This window comes from Chrysochloris asiatica, unplaced genomic scaffold (assembly GCF_000296735.1).
Source record: "Chrysochloris asiatica unplaced genomic scaffold, ChrAsi1.0 scaffold00051, whole genome shotgun sequence".
Taxonomy (NCBI): Eukaryota; Metazoa; Chordata; class Mammalia; order Afrosoricida; family Chrysochloridae; genus Chrysochloris; species Chrysochloris asiatica.
In genome coordinates this window covers 17527176-17544662 of record NW_006408569.1, presented here as the reverse complement: position 1 = coordinate 17544662, position 17487 = coordinate 17527176, and the positions used below count along the sequence as shown (strand labels likewise).

Here is a 17487-nt window from a genome sequence, read left to right as displayed (position 1 = left end):
TCTTTTAGCCAGACCCATCTAGACAAGATGAAAACTATTCAGTGGGGACTCTATCTTCCCCCACACTCTTTTATTTTATTTTATTTTATTTTGCAATGTCTTTTATTGCATTACTGGAACAAGTTGGCCAGATTGCCCCCCCTTGAGGAAGGTAAACAAAAAGACTAAAAAGTATTTCCCTCACCTTCCCCACTGCCCTCCCCTACATCTGCACAACAATGTCTGAACACATTTGGAAACAAAAAACAATCTGTAAAAGGGGTCCAGGGACTGCATTATGAATTGTCCCAATACAAGACACATAGTTGGCTTCCTGGTACACGATATTCATAAACTACAAGATTTTTTTTTTTTTTTTTTTTTTTTTTTTTTTTTTTTACTACATCAAAGACAACAGAATAAGCAACTACAGGGCACCAACATCACATGCTGGAATTTGTAAGGAAATAAAGTTGGTTGTCAAAATGTAGCTAAAGCAAGGCTGAGCAGTTGGCAGCAGAGGGCCCAGCTAGGCCTTCATCTGTCTCCTCTGGCTTCTGAGGCCAAGTAAGCCTCACAAAGGCTTACTGTGGGGTATTGTCTGCAGCAGAGACCTTGGAAACCAGGCATTGCCTAGATCCAATTCTTAGCCCAAGAGGACCCATGGGGCTAGTTCATTATGCCAATAAAAAGAGATCTATGGAATACATCACATTGGCTCTTGGAGCTTCTTCAAAACACATGCATGTGGAAGTCCCAGGGAGCAAATGGGAAGTCTCACCAAGGTTTCAGGGAGGAGAGTGTATTAGGAAGCCCTCAGGATTCGCAAGATAAGGACACAGCCTGAACAGGCCTGAGCCACATGGCCAAGGTTTGGCATCTAAGGCAAGGTGAAGGAGGGCATTGTTAAGGCTTGTACCTAGCTAGTTCTAAATGGCTTCCATGTTGGTGGATAGCTTCCCTAGCCATGAGAACACAACCTTTTTCCTTCAGCTCCAAGATCTACCCCCACAATGGAATCTGGTCTTGGTCTGTCCCCTTGCCTTCTTCCTTAGAGGGCTGTGTTGAAGATACCAAAAAAAGAGTCTTAGTGCCCAGATCATAAGACAGGACAGAGGTAGACTCAAGACCTGTTCTCAAGATTATAGGGCAAAGGAACTGTGTACTGCCCTTTGACATACACACACATAGGCCACAGTGGTCATTAACTGGCCTCTGTGCCATTTTCACTGGCTCAGGATTGAGTAAATTATCTGGCAACTGGTCAGAAAAGATACTTTTCAACTTTTCAAATGATCCCTCAGTCTTAGATCCCACAAAGTAATGAACAACAGCAAAAAAAGGGGGGGGGTTTAAAACAGCAACGAAGAACAGCATAGGGGAAAAAAAAAAAAAAAAAGCAATGTAGAATGGGAACTAAAGCAGTCCTTCTTGACAAGCCAGCCAGTGGGTAGACAATAAGATAGTGCTTGCTCTCTGGCTCTATGGTAAGGTGAAGACACAAGGTCCAACACTATGGGCATTTATCCTTATTCCTCTTGGGCTTATTTTAAAAAAGACACTGAGCATTCTAAAATTTTAATACAAGAGAGGATTCTTTTTACTCAGTTTTGAACATCTAATGGCTTAAGCTGGCTCAACACTAGGTGCAAAGCCATTTGGGTGAATTCTGCAGCAATTAGCCTGATATTTACCCATAGTCAGAGTTGCAAATTTTTCATGGAAAAATTCTGTGTCTTTTCATTTCAGTTTTCCATGAACTTTTTGGAACCCACTCAAAAACTTTCAGAAACATTTTAATCTGGCAATTTTGGGGAAAGGGAACATAGTTGGCTGGATATCAGTCAAGGGCTTAATTTATAACAATGACACTGAGTGTGGAGGTTCACTTGTCTCTTAACCAACCCTGAAACTGAAACTAAACCAAGGAAAAGCCAAAGAACACTCCTTCCTTCCTAGCTTCATTCTTAATAACTCTGGAGGTTTTTCCTAAAATTTAACCCATGCCTCTTTCTACAGCATGGTCCATTCTAGTTCTCATCATCAGTGAAAAGAATATTTTAATTTCATCCTTAGAGCTCTCCTAGCTGTAATTCTTATACATCAATATCCAGGCACTGGCTTCTCTGGTTCAGTCAGGGCAAAGGAACTATGTACTGACTGTACAGCTTTGAGCTCAAACAGCTGACCCACTCTTAGCCTTTTATAGTTTCAGGGTTGGCTCAGAGACAGATGGATTCAACTTGTCAAAGAGTGTTGACAAATGGGGGTGGGGCATAATGCAGACAGTAGATGCCTAGCCCCTATTGCATTCACCTAGCTTCACTCAGCTATAAAGCTTAACCATATGGAGCAGAAGATTCCTAGCCAAAAATTTAAATGGTGCATGAGGGCAGATTGTACACATTTTCTTAATGGCAGGATCACAAAAAAGGCAACAAGAAACACTCTAGATGACTTTTACTAACAGTTTAAACTCCAAGCCATCTTCTTCTCTTCCTGTAAAAACTTTACAAACCACTGGCTAGAAGTACATGGATAACATGCCCTGTGGTTAAGACTGTCACCCTGGACTCCAAGGCTCCTGGGTCTATGATTTACAGAGGTCCCTGACCACAATCTGGCCAACCTTTCTGCTATAACCTTTCTACTTCTTTAGAGCAAGTAGCTGCATCTTTAGTCAACTCTATTAAGAACATTCCTTTTGGACATTAATAATTTATGCATTCTTAGACTTATATTAATATTAATTTTTTTACTATTAGCCTTCATTTAAAAAATAAAAAAGAGGGAAATGGCCAGGGCCATAATTAATTAAGGAAATAAAATAAAGAAATAGAGACATATTAATCGAGGAATTAAATAAATGAGACATGGGGGAACCTGCGCATGAAGAATTCATTGTCTTTGCAAAGCAACAATGAAATACTTTCTTTTCTTTTCTTTTTCTTTTTCTTTCTTTCTCTCTTTGGATGGCAGAGCCACAAAGAGTTATTTTTATTATTTTTTATGCACAGACCCCTAGTTAAATTTTTCTCTTGTTAAATCATTCTCTGAGTTATTCATGATTTTATTAGTATCTTTTTTACTTTAGATCTTAGACTCTCCTACACTTTAGTATATTTTTATTAAAAGTTAGAATCCACACATTAGCTACATTTATAGGTAGTTTTAATACTTATTTAACAATATTCTTAAGACTGCTAGGAGACAGGATTTGTCAATTGAATTACTATCAGCTTAGGTTTAGTGATTGTAAACATTCTTCCTTGTAGCCTTAGTTTAAGGCAATAAAGAATCCTAAACATGAATAGACCATAAATAAGGGCTGTGGGTACAAGAATTCCTAAAAACAATTAGACTATAGATAAAGGCTATGGGTATATACAGATACTAAATAAAAAATCTGACTTAGATGTTCTTAAATTAATGATCAGTAAATTAGAGAAGTTGTTTTTCATAATCTCAGTTTCCCTGATAAGTGATGTTTTTGTAGGCTATAAACAGATAGTGTATGGAAGAAGTTAATGGAGAGTTAATTGCACCAACAACTAAAATTAATAAGACTTAACATAAAAGACAATGGTTAAGAAACATATGTGAAGGTTAACTTGCTTCTCAGAGAAAATAATAGATTTATGTAGGAACAAATGTTTAACTAAAAGGTTTCAAGGTGCCTGAATGTCTCTTAAGCCTTGAGATAATGTCTTTGCTATAACTTCTCATCCCTGTTGTAAATTTAAGAATTGTAAACCATGAGGAATGTGCCCCAAGATAGATTGTACCTTGATGTCATTGATTACTATGAAAGCAATGTTTTTTTTGTAATGGTATATAAGGGGGTTGTAAGATAGAACAAAGAGGTGTAGAAGAAGGGAAGAAAGAGGAAGGGAAGATGGGAAGTAGAAGAATGGGTGGAAGAAGAAGCAGAGGCAAGAAGTAGAGGTAAGAATAAGTAGACGAAAATAGAATGAGACAAGAATGGAGGGAGGGGAAGGTAGTAAAGAAACAGAAGAGATGAGCAGGAGGGGAGCAGGAGAGGAGAGAAGGAAAACAGGAGCAGGGGAGGGGAGAAAGGAAGCAGAAGAGATGAGCAGGAGAGCAGGGGAGTAAAGAATGAGCAGGACAGTAAAGAATAAGAGAAGTAGAGTATTAGAGTAGCCACAGAAATAATAATAATAAAGCATGTAATAAGAAGATTTTGAATTTATCATGACTCATGACTCCGTGTAATCCTTATCGCCGACGTCCGCACCCGCCTTCGGAAAAACCCTGGAATAAATATGCCAGGACAGGCTCTCGGCACTTAGACACCTATGGTTCTCTAACCCCCATCCACCAAGGGGAAGGTGATAAACAGAAACCATGCTTACTGTTTCTGCAGGGCCTTTAAACTTAGGGAAACACATGTAAGAATGTTGTTCTATATCAATATTTTGTATATTCAAGTCATTTAAAAGCACTGGATTGCATCTTTTCTTTACTTATATAAAAAAGTTACAAAGCTTTCAAACAACAGATCATTCTGTAGGCTAAGGAAACATCACTAAAGTGCCAACTTCATTTTATGATTCAAAGCTCACCATCTCCACAAAAACACTGTTCCTTATTTCTGAGAAACCAAACTTGAATATACCCTCATTAAGCACAATAACTCCCTCAATGTCAGGTTTGCCTACCCTGTCCACACACTGATACCCTCATTTTGGAGATAAAGTGGAAGTGGGAAGAGAGATGGTTCTCTAGCATTTTTTCCTATAGTTTTTATTAGCGTATAAGGGTATTATTTCTACTTAAATGGCTTGTTTTGCACAAGAAATTATTATAAGAATATGAAGTGGAGATGGAGCAACAACCCATCAGGGTAGGGGAAGAAGGGTTATGGGGTTCCCAGGGACTCAGTGGTGTTCTGCACTGACATAGTAAGCTGGAAGCATATGCTGTTTTTGCAGTTTGTTTTATTGGGATTTTTGTTTTGTTCAGTCATGCAGCCTCAACAGGACACATTAGGCTTGGGTTGGGGTTATTTGAACCCGCTGAAGAGTCCATGTCTTCTTTTGGTCTTTGAGAGTGCATCATGGGTATGGCTCTGCCAGATTCTGTCTTGCTTTGGAATAGCCTCTCTTAGGATACATGTGTACTCCCCACTCCCCCCCTCCCCCAAAAACAAAACAAAACAAAACAAAACCCACCAGAGACTGTTTTAGTTCCATGGTAGCATGGGATTTGGTGAAAAAGACAACTAAAGGAAAATGGGGAGGGTTGGAATTTTATTTAATGAATCTAAGCCAACTGAGGGAAACCTTCAACTTTCAAGAGGGAGCCTCATTTCAGAGGGTGTGGGAAGGTAGAAACTCCACTGAGTGGTTTTTAACCTGTCTAGATGGGACTGGTGAAAGGAGATGGGGATAAGACTCTTGTGGTTCAATAGTGAATAATTGCTACCAGGACTGATTGTGAATGTTGGAAATGTAAAAGTAGGTGTTTTGTTACAAAAGGAAGGGAGTGGTTAATCTTACATTCTAGGAGTGGAGGACCCTGGGACCATCAAGGGAGGAAAGTAGAATGCTGGACTCTATCCAGAGAAGCAGTGACTCCAGAGATGGAGGCAGAGACTTGGAGAGATGGAGCAGCTGGGCACTCTAGACTTAATGAGGGAGAGGGGCTGTGTGCTGGTGTCCAGGTGGCAGGCTTGCAGGATATATACCATTTGGTTTTTGAATTGTTATATATTCCTGAGTGCTTCAATGTACATCCCAAAAAATAAATAAATAAAGGGAATGGAAGCAAATACTGTTGCATGATGATGCATGGAGGGGATTGTAATCATTGCAATGAAACAAAATACGATAGGATGAATATAAAGCTGATGTTCTCTCATGTAAACGATTACTCAATTCAAAATAATAACTTAAATAAATAAATAAATAAATAAATAAATAAATAAATAAATAAATAAATAAATAAAAGCTATGCCTCACAATAAAGAGCGATATTGTTCCTTAAAAACAAAACAAAAAGTAAGAATGAACCTTCAGGTCTTCCAGAAAGCAAATCCTCTACTTGTATTTGATTGATATCCTCAACAAACCAGGTTTTCCCATCATGATGAGGCAGATTTTCATCTTCATCATTTATAAAGCAGGTCTCATCAGCATCCTCAATCTTGATTCCCAGTCAGGTATTCAGATGCTTCTGTCTCACTCATTTGTGATTGAGCCATACAAGATGCTGATCTCAGATCTTGTGCAACTGGATCAGGTCAGGATTGATACTATTCATTTTTTATCTATCTCCCGGTTGTCCAAATTTTGTTTATTCATATCCTGCTCTAGACACATTTTGCTATCATGATTCTCACCGAGACATAATTTCAATTTGTCATAGTTCATCATAATTTGTTCAATCTCCTTTTCATTTCCTTCTGTTCGAAATAGCACAATATATTTTTTGCAATGTTGTCATTGTGTGTGGCATTGTTCTTCAAATATTTTAATTATTTCATTAAATGCTTCAATTGCTGGCCTCTTCATCTGTATTTCCTGTGATGTTCTGGTAAATTCCTCATAAAGTCTCTCATACTCTTTACTCTTTTCCTGATACTGAGAATGGTGGTATTCTTGCTTTTTTTTTTTTTTTTTACCTACTACATCAACGTTATTTTATTTTGCCAACTGATCATGTTGGTATCTGGATACTGTATACATCAGCTTCACATCAAGCTTTGGATTGTACTTAGCAAGAGATTCATGATGATAGTGGTTAATGAGATCCACCACAGAATTAAATGTCAGAGGATTCGAAAAGCCATATTAACCCATCCCAATGTTATATCTTTATTAACTTATTATTGCCTGCCTTCTACAAAGTTAAAGTATAATCTCTCTGCAGTTTTGTTGCGTCATCCTGAACCAAGAAGGTACCATCTGGCATGTCCTGTAATTTTTCATTTACTTCTTCCCTTGAAATATGCATGCAGTAACATTCTGCATCCTGAAGAGTGGAATCAGAACTGTCCTTCGTTCCATTTGTTACTGCTAAAGTCACTGGCTTAAGAGGTTTTGGTGAAAGAGCTGTAGGCACTCATCTTTACTCACTCCATGGGCCTAGAGTCCATTGCTGCTCTATCTCTCCATGCCACCACCTCTGCCATCGCTTCTGCTGTTGCTACTTTCCTAGGTAGGGACCTCAAGCTCCACTCATGCTCTTCCTTTTTGATGGTCTTGGGCTCATCTCCCCAACAAACTTTTAAACTAAACTCCCTCGTGAAACCCTGTAAGCCAGTCATTTTGAGACTTTAACATCCCCTCATTTTAAGTATCCAATGACTAAGTTGCCTGTCCCTATCTACCCTGTACACAGAGGGGATAGTATTAATACTTGATGTAAAGACTCTTTCCCTCTCTGTTGGTATTTTGAGCTACTACCTCCATGAATATAGGTTAAGTTCATCAAATTGTAGCAATTTACCCTCATTTCTTTTAACATATTTTAAAAATCTTCTTCTAGTCAATTTCTGATTATCAAGCCATGAAGGCTAGGTCAAATGGGTATGATCTGCAAGTTTGGGTGTTCTTCTGTGTCCCCCCTCACTTTATATCAGCTGAATGCTTCACTCTCAGCTATACCCATCTGTGGCTATGTCCTTGTCCATGAGCTCAGGTGTCCTCATGTCTCATCACACTTTGGAACAACCAACCCTTCCTCTTCTCTCTTTCCTCTCCAGGGCAACGGGAGTCTATGGAACGTGGTTGAACTCAGCCCATTTCTTCATTGCTGCCTTTTCCCCTCTTCCACTCACCAGTAGACCAACATAGTCACCATCAAGCTTACATGCCTGCTGATGTGTTCCCTTTGAGTTTCAGTCTTAGAGTGGGGTTTGTTCTGAAGGGATTTCTTTATGATGTTTTGAAGTGGTGGGTTGGATTTGAAAAAGTCTCTTAGCTTCCGTTTATGCTGGAATGTTTATATTACACCATTTTATTTGATTGACAGCTTTGCTGCTAGATGATTTTGGGGTGGCAGTTTTTTTCCAGGGTTTTATATATGTCTCCTCATTGCGTTCTTGCCTATATGGTTTCTGCTGAAAGATCAGAGCTTACTCTTATTTGCTTGCCTTCCTAAGTAACAATTCTCCTTTCCCTAACTGCTTTCAGGATTCTCTAATTGTCTTTGGTTTTGGAGAGCTTGATTATGATATGTCTTAGTGATTTTTCTTTTGAGGTCTCTCCTTCTTAGGGTTTGTTCATCTTCTTCAATGCTTATCATCCATCTTTCTGGATGTTAGGGAAATTTTATTCTAGAAGCTCTTTAACTACCTTCTTTGTGGTAGTCTGTGATTCTTCTTGTTGCAGGACTCCAATAACTCTCAGATTATTCCTCTTCATGTTGTCCCACATTAGTCTTAGACTTTCCTATGAGTTTTTGTTCTTATTTCTGGTTGCTTAGCAGTAGTGAGAGATTTGTCTTCCACTTTTTTGGCTTCCATCTTTTCAATTCTACTCCTTTGCCCTTTCAGTGTATTGTACATTTCTCATATTTTATTATTAATCATTTGGACCTCTTTTTGCCAGTTGTGGATTTTTTCCTGTACTATTTCCTATAGCACTTTCCTGACTTCATCCTTATTTTTCTCAACCCCTCTGTGAATTATTTGGATGCCTTCAATATCATTTTCCTGAATTCCTCGTCAGGCAGTTCCAAAGCCTGACTTCCTTCCAATGGGAATTCTAGGCCTAACTCTAGCTTATTTGATTCAGCTAATCTATATTGTTCCTGGACATGAAATGAGAGCGTTTATTGTTTGTTGGGAACTTTCAATAATTAGATGTATTTTCAATAATTAGATGAAAGTATTTTGGTGTATTATTAAGCTTTCTTATTGCCTCCTGGTAAATGTAATCAGGAGATAGACTTCCCTATTCACTTCTATTATTACTTAACTCAGAGTAATTCTAGCAAATGTTGGTTATCTATTCTTCTCTGGTGTATTGCAGCTGTTATTGGCTTTTGCCTGGATGGTGGAATTTTATAGGGTGTGATTGTAGCTTGGATATATGATCACAATTGCTGTGTTTTCTTGGATGATGTAGGAAGTGAAAGAGCCCACCCCAAATAAAAAGGGGAACCGGAAAAAAAAAAAAGATTGGACACTGAAGTCTATAATTGCCACAAAAATAAAATTTAAAAAACATAGCAAAATAATCCAGGTGTTTCTCCTAGTGAGAAATAGCCCACAGTTGGCCAGAGCTGTTTTAAGCTATTCCTGTTGACTCTCTCACTTCTTCAATTCTGGGCCCTGTGGTCTTTGCTGAGAAGATATGTGCACACTGAGCAGAATCCTACAAGGTTTGGAAGGGATGTCCACACACTCAGGCAGTCCCTCTCTACCAAAGTGGAGGTGCACAGAAAGAGAAAGAGAAATGAGAGAAAAAAAGATTGTTTACAACTTTATCTCTGACAATTGGTCAGGTCTCTGTGATCGAATTTCTTTCCTCCTCCTGTATCCACTGCATTCCATTCAAGATGGCTGCACTGGGTTTCTGCCAGGAGCCACCACTCAAAAAAATGCCATTTTTTCTTGCTTCTGCTACAAATCCCACTAACAGTAAGCCTTTGATACTTATAAATTTTCTTTTATGAGTAGTTCAGAGTTCTGGAGCCATCTCCTGAACCTGCTTCTCTCTTATTTTGTGTTGTTGCTGGTGGAGGACTTTATGGCACCTTTCCCTAATCTGCCATCAAGACCTGCCTACTCTAAGGTCTTTTTTATTGTCTTTTCCCACATATGTAGTCAATATGATTGCTATACATTCCATGTGGTTAGGTCAACATGTATAGTCAGAAAAGGTATTTCCAATTAAGAAATCACTGGTCTTGCAAAATTCTATCATGTCATCCTCAGCATAATTTCTATCACCAAGATCTTATTTTCCAACTACATATCCTTCTACTTTGTTATCAACTTTTGCATTCCAATCACCAGTAATTATCAATGTAACTTGACCTATAAACTTAGACTGAAGAAGCTGGTGGAGTTCTTCAATTTCATCATCATTGGCTTTAGGTGTTACTGCAAAAAAGTTGAATAATAGTGGTATGTACTGGTTTCCTATCATAGAGAGCCTTTGTTCTTAAAGATAAATCTTGAAATGCTCTTTTTGATGATGAATGGAACTCTAATCCTCTTCAATTTGTCATTCCTTTCATGGTAAACCATATGACTGTCTGATTCAAAATGGTCAATATCAATCTATTTCAACTAATTCCCAGAATATCAATTTTTATGCATTCCATTTCATTTCTGATGATAACCAATTTTCCTAGATTAATATTTTGTACATTTAATTTTCCAATTATAAATGGATGTTTGTTGTGGTTACTTCTCATTTTGAAGGTCATGAAAACTTTGCTCTACATATGTCTTTAATGTCAACTCTATTTTGAGGAGGTAGCTCTTTCCCAGCCATATTTTGAGTTCATTTAACTATGAGGGGCTCATTTCCTGGCACTATCTGAAACAATATTCTGCTGCTGTTTGTAAGATTTGCAGTAGCTGTCCATTCAGAAGTGATTCACATCTCTTTCTTCCTTGTCTGTCTTTGTCTGGAAGCTCTATTGAAACCTGTCTACTATGGAGACTCTGCTGGTGTTTAAAATACTGGTGAAATAGCTTCCAGAATCAGAGTAACACAAAAACTATCACAGTACTAAAAAATGACAGAAGAGTGGTGGCTAGGTGAAGATAAAGTCCTGATGAACTTTAAATGACTGTGTCTTTAAGAATCTATTTAAATACTAAGTCCCAAAGGAAATGAAACTGGGCACAAAAACATGCTCTGTCCAATGGGTTGTGAGTGGTAGACTAAGAACCTGACAAGGGCAAATACTATTATTTGGGTCATTTGGCTGTTTTGATCTAATGAGATATTTCATATAAAGCACTCTCTACTTGCCACATTGTAAGCACTCAATGAATGTAAGCTATTATTAAGGGCTTTCCACATAGTTGAAGAATGACTATACTGCTTACAGACTTGTATCAATGTTGTTGTTGTTGTTGTTATTATGTGCCATCAAGCCAGTTATGACTCATAGCTACCATGTGCACAACAGAACGAAACACTGCCCAATCCTTAGTCAACCTCACTACTATTGCTACACTTGAGTCCATCGATGCTGCCATTTGGCCAATCCATCTCATTGGGGGTCTTCCTCTTTATTTCTGACCCTCCACCTTACCAAACATGATATCCTTCTCCAGTGACTGGTCCCTCCTGACAATATGTCCAAATAGGAGAGACGAAGTTTGGCCACATTGACCTCCAAGGAGCACTCTGGCTGCACTTCATCCAAAACTGATCTATTGGTTCTTTTGGCAGTCCATGGCACTTCCAATATTCTCCTCCAACACCATAACTCAAAAGCATCAATTCTTCTGTGGTCTTCCTTATTCACTGTCCAGCTTTCACATGTATAGGAGGTTATTGAAAACACCATGGCTTGGGTCAGGCTCACCTTAGTCCTCAAGCTGACATCTTTGCTCTTCAAAACTTTAAAAAGGTCTTATTTAGCAGATTTGCCTAATGCAATACCATCATTTGATTTCTTGACTGCTGCTTCCGTGAGTGTTGATAGTTGATCCAAGAAGAATGAAATCCTTGACAACTTCAATCTTTTCTCCATTGATAAAAATGTTGCTTATTGGTCCAGTGGTGAGGATTTGTGTTTTCTTTACTTTGATAAGTAATCCATACCAAAGGCTATGTTTTAAGTCCTCTTTCCTTGCAGCAAGCAAGGTTGTATCATCTGCATATCGCAGGTTGTTAATCCAATCCTGATGCCACATTTTTCTTCATATAACCCAAATTCGAGGATTATTTGCTCAGGATACAGGTTGAATAAGTATGGTGAAAGAATGCAACCTTGTTGCACACCTTTTTAAATTTTTAAACATTCAGCATTCCCATGTTCTATTTGAACAAATGTTTCTTGGTCCAGGTACAGATTCCTTATGAGCACAATTAAGTGTTATGGAATACTCATACTTCATAATGTTGTCTATAGCTTGTCATTATCCACACAATCAAAAGCCTTTGCCTAGGCAATAAAGCACAAGGAATGTTAAATAACCATGTACGTTATAGTTTCTGAATGCCACATATGGACTATCCTGTTAAATGCAGTGTTTAATACCCCCATTCTTTAACCTTGCAAAGTCAGAGAAACTTGGCAGTATTTAGTATTCATCCCTCACGAGATTCTTTTCCCCTTTATTTCTGATGATAAATTATACCGGATTGACTTTTCTTTTTACTTTATGTAAGGAGCGGGGGTTCTTAGTTGTCACAAGGTTGATGCTGTTAGACTCTGAACATAAACTTGGTCACTGTAATCCACCCATATGAACGATACCTGATAGTCTGCTTCTGAAAAGTCACAGCTTTGAAAACTCTATGGAGTATATTCTGTTCTGAAACACATGGGATGATCATGATTCAGAATCCACTTGAAGGCAACTGATTTGTTTTTAAGAGGGTATGGATGTTGAAAGAAGATGTTCCTTTCTATCTCCAATTTATAAAGGTTGTATGGGCTGGTAGATTGCCAACCATATTACTTCTGTTTTATTCCATATGTTTCTTATAGAATCTGTGCTCAACAGCTATGTCTGGTGGGGGACACATGAACAATGTTTTCTTTGACACACTCTAAAAGAAAATCAAAGTGGAAGGTATCTATAATGATTATAGTTGACCTAGTTGTCAGATTTCTTTAAAAGTTATACAAAAGAAATTAGTCATTCTGAAATGCCTTGCTTGCCAATTCCTTCATCCATCTATATAGAAAAATCACTTGATATGGAGATTCAGAGGAAGATTTCGCCTTGAATTTAAGTGATAGCATTCAGGTTCATTTTGATACCCTAAAACATCAGTATTTATAAAACATTACTTTTAAGACACAATTTTAAAATACTTTTTAAAAATATCATCCTAGTAATATGAATTATGTATTTAATTATTTAGTTATAGAGCTGCTGTTGTTGTTAAGTGCCGTCTAGTCACTTCCAACTCATAGCGACCCTGTATAGGGTTTCTGTGGAATGGCTGGTGAGTTTAAACCACTGACCTTGTGGTTCAAACTGATCCTGAGTTTGAGTGTTTATCCCTGGGCACCACACCACAGTAGCCAGATGTTAATAATAATCCTTGATACACCTTTGTTTAGCATTGCTTCTATTCATAGCTAAGGACATTGTTATTGTTGTTATTAAGTGCTGTCGAGTCAATTCTGAGCCATAGTGACACTGTATAGGATTCCCAAAGAGTGGCTAGTGAGCCTGAACTGCCAACCTTGCAGATCAAATCAACTTTGCAATCCAGCACATTAACCTACAGCAGCATACCAAGACTCTTGCCACACCAGGACATTTGCCCATAGCTTTCTAATTGTTTTCTTTCTGCTGCTGCTATAGCAGCCTATCAGTGTTTATGCTGGAGAAAGCTTTAGTGGTCTTCTTTCTTTGGAGAGCAAATTACAAATATTTGCACTGCACACTTTCTTGTATTATTTTTTCTTCATGTCATTTTAGATAAAAAAAAAAATTGGTTTAAGTAGAATTGCTTGCTGTGGACTGCAGCACAGATTTCAAATGTCAGACTGCTGAACTCTGGGTTAATTCCTTCATTCAAAGATAACTAATTTTCTGCCTCTTTAGTAAACATATTAAAATGTCTTCTTTCTTTCTTTCTTTCTTTCTTTATTTTTGCTTAATTGAAGGAGGTTAGAGTAGAGGGAGAGCTCAAAAGAAGAGAGTTCCTTAAGAAAGTAAAGTTGTCAAAGGGAATAAACGAAATAATTCTACAATACAAAATGAAGTTACTCTGAAAATAAGAGGCAAAGTATTACAATTTTATTCTGGTCTATTGAAAATTGACCAAAATGTAAAAATGACATGATTTGAGTCTTGGCAGAAAGAAAGATTATCAAAAGTATCACTTTTAGGTGTACATTTATTACTAAGAAATTGACCTTCTATATTCAAATGAATATTTGCAGTTCCTCTGGGAAGGAACTTCAGATACATCTAATCATTTGCCTGAGCCCTTTAAGAATTCCCAGGGCACCTCTTTTTCAGAAACAGACACCAAATTCTCTCTAGCTTACAATTAGAGGAAGCAGTCAACTGCTTTACTTCAGTGCCTTAGCACCAAATTGATGTGTTTTTAATAGATCCATCTGTTAAAGAACATATAGGATCTAGGAGACCTTAGACACAAGCCTCATTTTAAAACACACTCTCAGTTTAAAACTGTGGTGACTAGGACAACGTTGAAGTAATTCATGAGTCTCGGGGTGGCGCTGTGTGTTAATGTGCTGGACTATAAGGTCAGTTTAAATTGCAAGGTCAGTGGTTCAAGCTTACCAGTTGCTCCTCGGAAATCTATACTGGGTCACCATGAATAGGGATTGACTTGATGGCACTTTAGATAAATAAATAAATGAATAAATAAATAAAATAAATAAATAAATATGTAATGCACTAGATGGCAAGGTCAATTTGAGCTGAAAGGTTGATGGTACAAATTTGCCAGCCATTCCTTGAAAACCTTATAAAGGGTCGCTATGAGTCTGTACCAACTCAACAGCACTTAACTGCAACACACATCAATGAGCCCTGGAGGTGCAATTGTAAAGCACATGATTCAAAGACACCAGCTACTCTACTGGAGATAAGACCTGGCAATCTGCTTCCATAAAGATTACAGCCTAGGAAACACTATGGGACAATTCTATTTTTGTTATATATGGTCATTATGAGGTGATATTAACTTTAGAGCACTCATCAACAACAAAAATGCCTACAGCTTAGAAAGTAATATGGCTGGGTAATCATTACACTACAAAAGGGAGAGGCTTCTTTCTCTCCTCTGCAGGCCATTTTTAGTTCTGTTTTCATTGAAATCTCTATTGTTTAGAGATCTCTGATTAGATAGTAATTGCCTTAAGAATCAAGGTACACGCCTCTCTTCTATAAACTCCAATAGGCAGTTTATCATTGTTTGTGAAGGATCACTGTGCTGCCCTGTCTGCTTATGTCAAGCAGTTAATGTTCTGTAAATGTAAATGCACAAAGGAGTTTTTATTATAAGAAATCCTGGGTAGCAATATAATGGTTTGTATTAAAATGTAACTCTGTGTCCACAAGTTATTTTCTTTTTGCCAGCTAGAATATTGGTATTTGAGATTTCTTAAAAATCAGTCCTATCAGCAGTGGCTGCAGGTAAATATTAGTATATAGTTGCTGATATTAATGAAAAGAGGTAAGAGACAAGGTGGTCTCTTACCTCTTGGTTTTGAGAAAATAAATGAAAGCTCTTGAAAAGATGAAGGACATTTATAGTCAAGTCTTGTTCTGAACAATTAGAGCACTTGAGATCCTGCAAGTGCTCCTCAATTCTCCTTATATCATCCTGTATCCTTCTTTGGTTTGTTCAATTAGCAACCAATATCTTTACATTGCACATGGTAAGTTCATTGAGGCACTACCTTAAACGCTGAGATTTTTTCTTTTCTTCCTTCTTTCTACCAGCTCTAACTCTAACTTCAAATCAAAATTTCCTTTCAACCAGGCTGTTGTTTCAAATACAAAAAAAAAAAAAAAAAAAAAGTTTGGAATCATTCCCTGACCAAACTGAAAAGAAAAATGTCTGAATTTGTGGTGAAAATTGTGTTTGTACACATTTAAAGATGGCATTTCATACATTGAAGTTTAGATTTGGCATCTTTGGGATCGTCAGGGCAGGGATTCCCTGTCACTTCTCATGTTCAGCTATTGTTCTTGCTGTGTGATAGCAGACTTGTTACAGGGCAGATTTGAAAATGACAAGTTATAATAAATTATATTTGCCAAGTCTGAAGTATAGAGTCTGGATTGGGGGATATGATGGGACTGTCTGTGATTGATTTTCCACTGGGTACACTATTTCTCCTCAAATTTTTAATATAGAATTTATAAAATGGAAAGATACCAGATGTTTTTTGTTTTACCTCCTATTCAATTTTCCAGTTTCATTCCTGGACACCAAGAAATTGCTCTAGGATATAGGTAAGGGAAGATTTTAACTATAAGCCATGCCCCATAAGAAAGAAAGAAAAATATAAATAAAGAGAGAAAGAAAAGAAGGAAGAAAGAGAGAAATAACAAACAGCAACAATTTATTTGAAAAGCAAATCCATTTATATTTGTTATATTGCTGCTACTAGGTGTCATCGAGTTGTTTCCAACTCACAGCAACCCAAAGTACAATAGAAGAAAATACTGCCTGACCCTGCAGCATCCTTACAATTTTTATGTTTGAATCCATTGCAGCTGCCACTGTGTTAACACATCTTGCTGGGAACCTCCTCCTTTTTTTTGCAGATCCTCCACTTTACCAATCACGATGTCTTTCTCCAGGGGTGGGTCTCTCCTCATATTATTTCTGAACTATGAAAGATGAAGTTTGGCCATCCTGGTTTCAAAGAAGCATTCTGACTATACTTTTTCCAACACAGATTTGTTTGCTCTTCTGGCAGTCCTTTGTACTTATAATATTCTTCTGCAACACCATAAGTCAATTGAATCAATTTGTCTATAATCTTCTTTTTCATTGTCCAACTTTCATCACTCATCTGTCAGTTTGTTTTACTGTGGTAACTTGCATATTTATTTGATGCTGTGATACTGGAAGCTATGCCACTGGTATTACCAATACCAGCAAGGTCACTCATGGTGGACAGGTTTCAGCAGAGCTTCCAGACTAAGACAGACTAGGAAGAAAGTGAGGCAGACGACTTCTAAATATTTAGTCACTGATACCCTTATTAATAGCAGAGGAACATAACCAGATATAGTGCCAGACGATAAGATTTTCAGGTTGGAAAGCAATCAAAATATTTTTGGGGAAGAGTTGCTTCCATCAAGTAGAGTTGACCATAATGATGTGAAGGCTTTCATAATCTTCATTTGTTGATGGGATGGAACTCAAAATGTGGAGAAACAGCTACAAACATTCAGAATAGATAATGTACGAAGTACGATTCTAAGAAAATTGGAGATGGTCAATAAAAAGAAATGGAATGCATAAAGGTTGATATTCTAGGCATTAGTGAGCTGAGATGGACTGATATCATCCATTTTAAAACTGACAATAATCAGAAGAAAATGGCACCATGATTGGAGGAACACTCATTAGAAACCTTCAATATGCAGATGGTATAACCTTGCTTGCTGAAAGTAAAGAGGATGTAAAAATAGAACAGAAGAAGATAAAAAACCACAGCCTTTCAAAAGGGTTGCACGTCAATGTAAAGGAAACAAATATCCTCACCACTAGTGTAATAAATAACATCATAATAAATGAAGAAGTGATTGAAGTTGTCAAAGGCTTGATTTTTCTTGTATACACCATCAACACTTATGGAAGCAGCAGTCAAGCAATCTAACAACATATATATATATAT

At 37.5% G+C, this 17487-nt stretch overlaps 1 pseudogene; it reads right to left on the bottom strand.

Moving 5' to 3' along the window:
- Window positions 1–360: 360 nt before the first annotated feature.
- Window positions 361–17487, bottom strand: part of LOC102828407 — a 32803-nt pseudogene continuing 15676 nt past the window's right edge.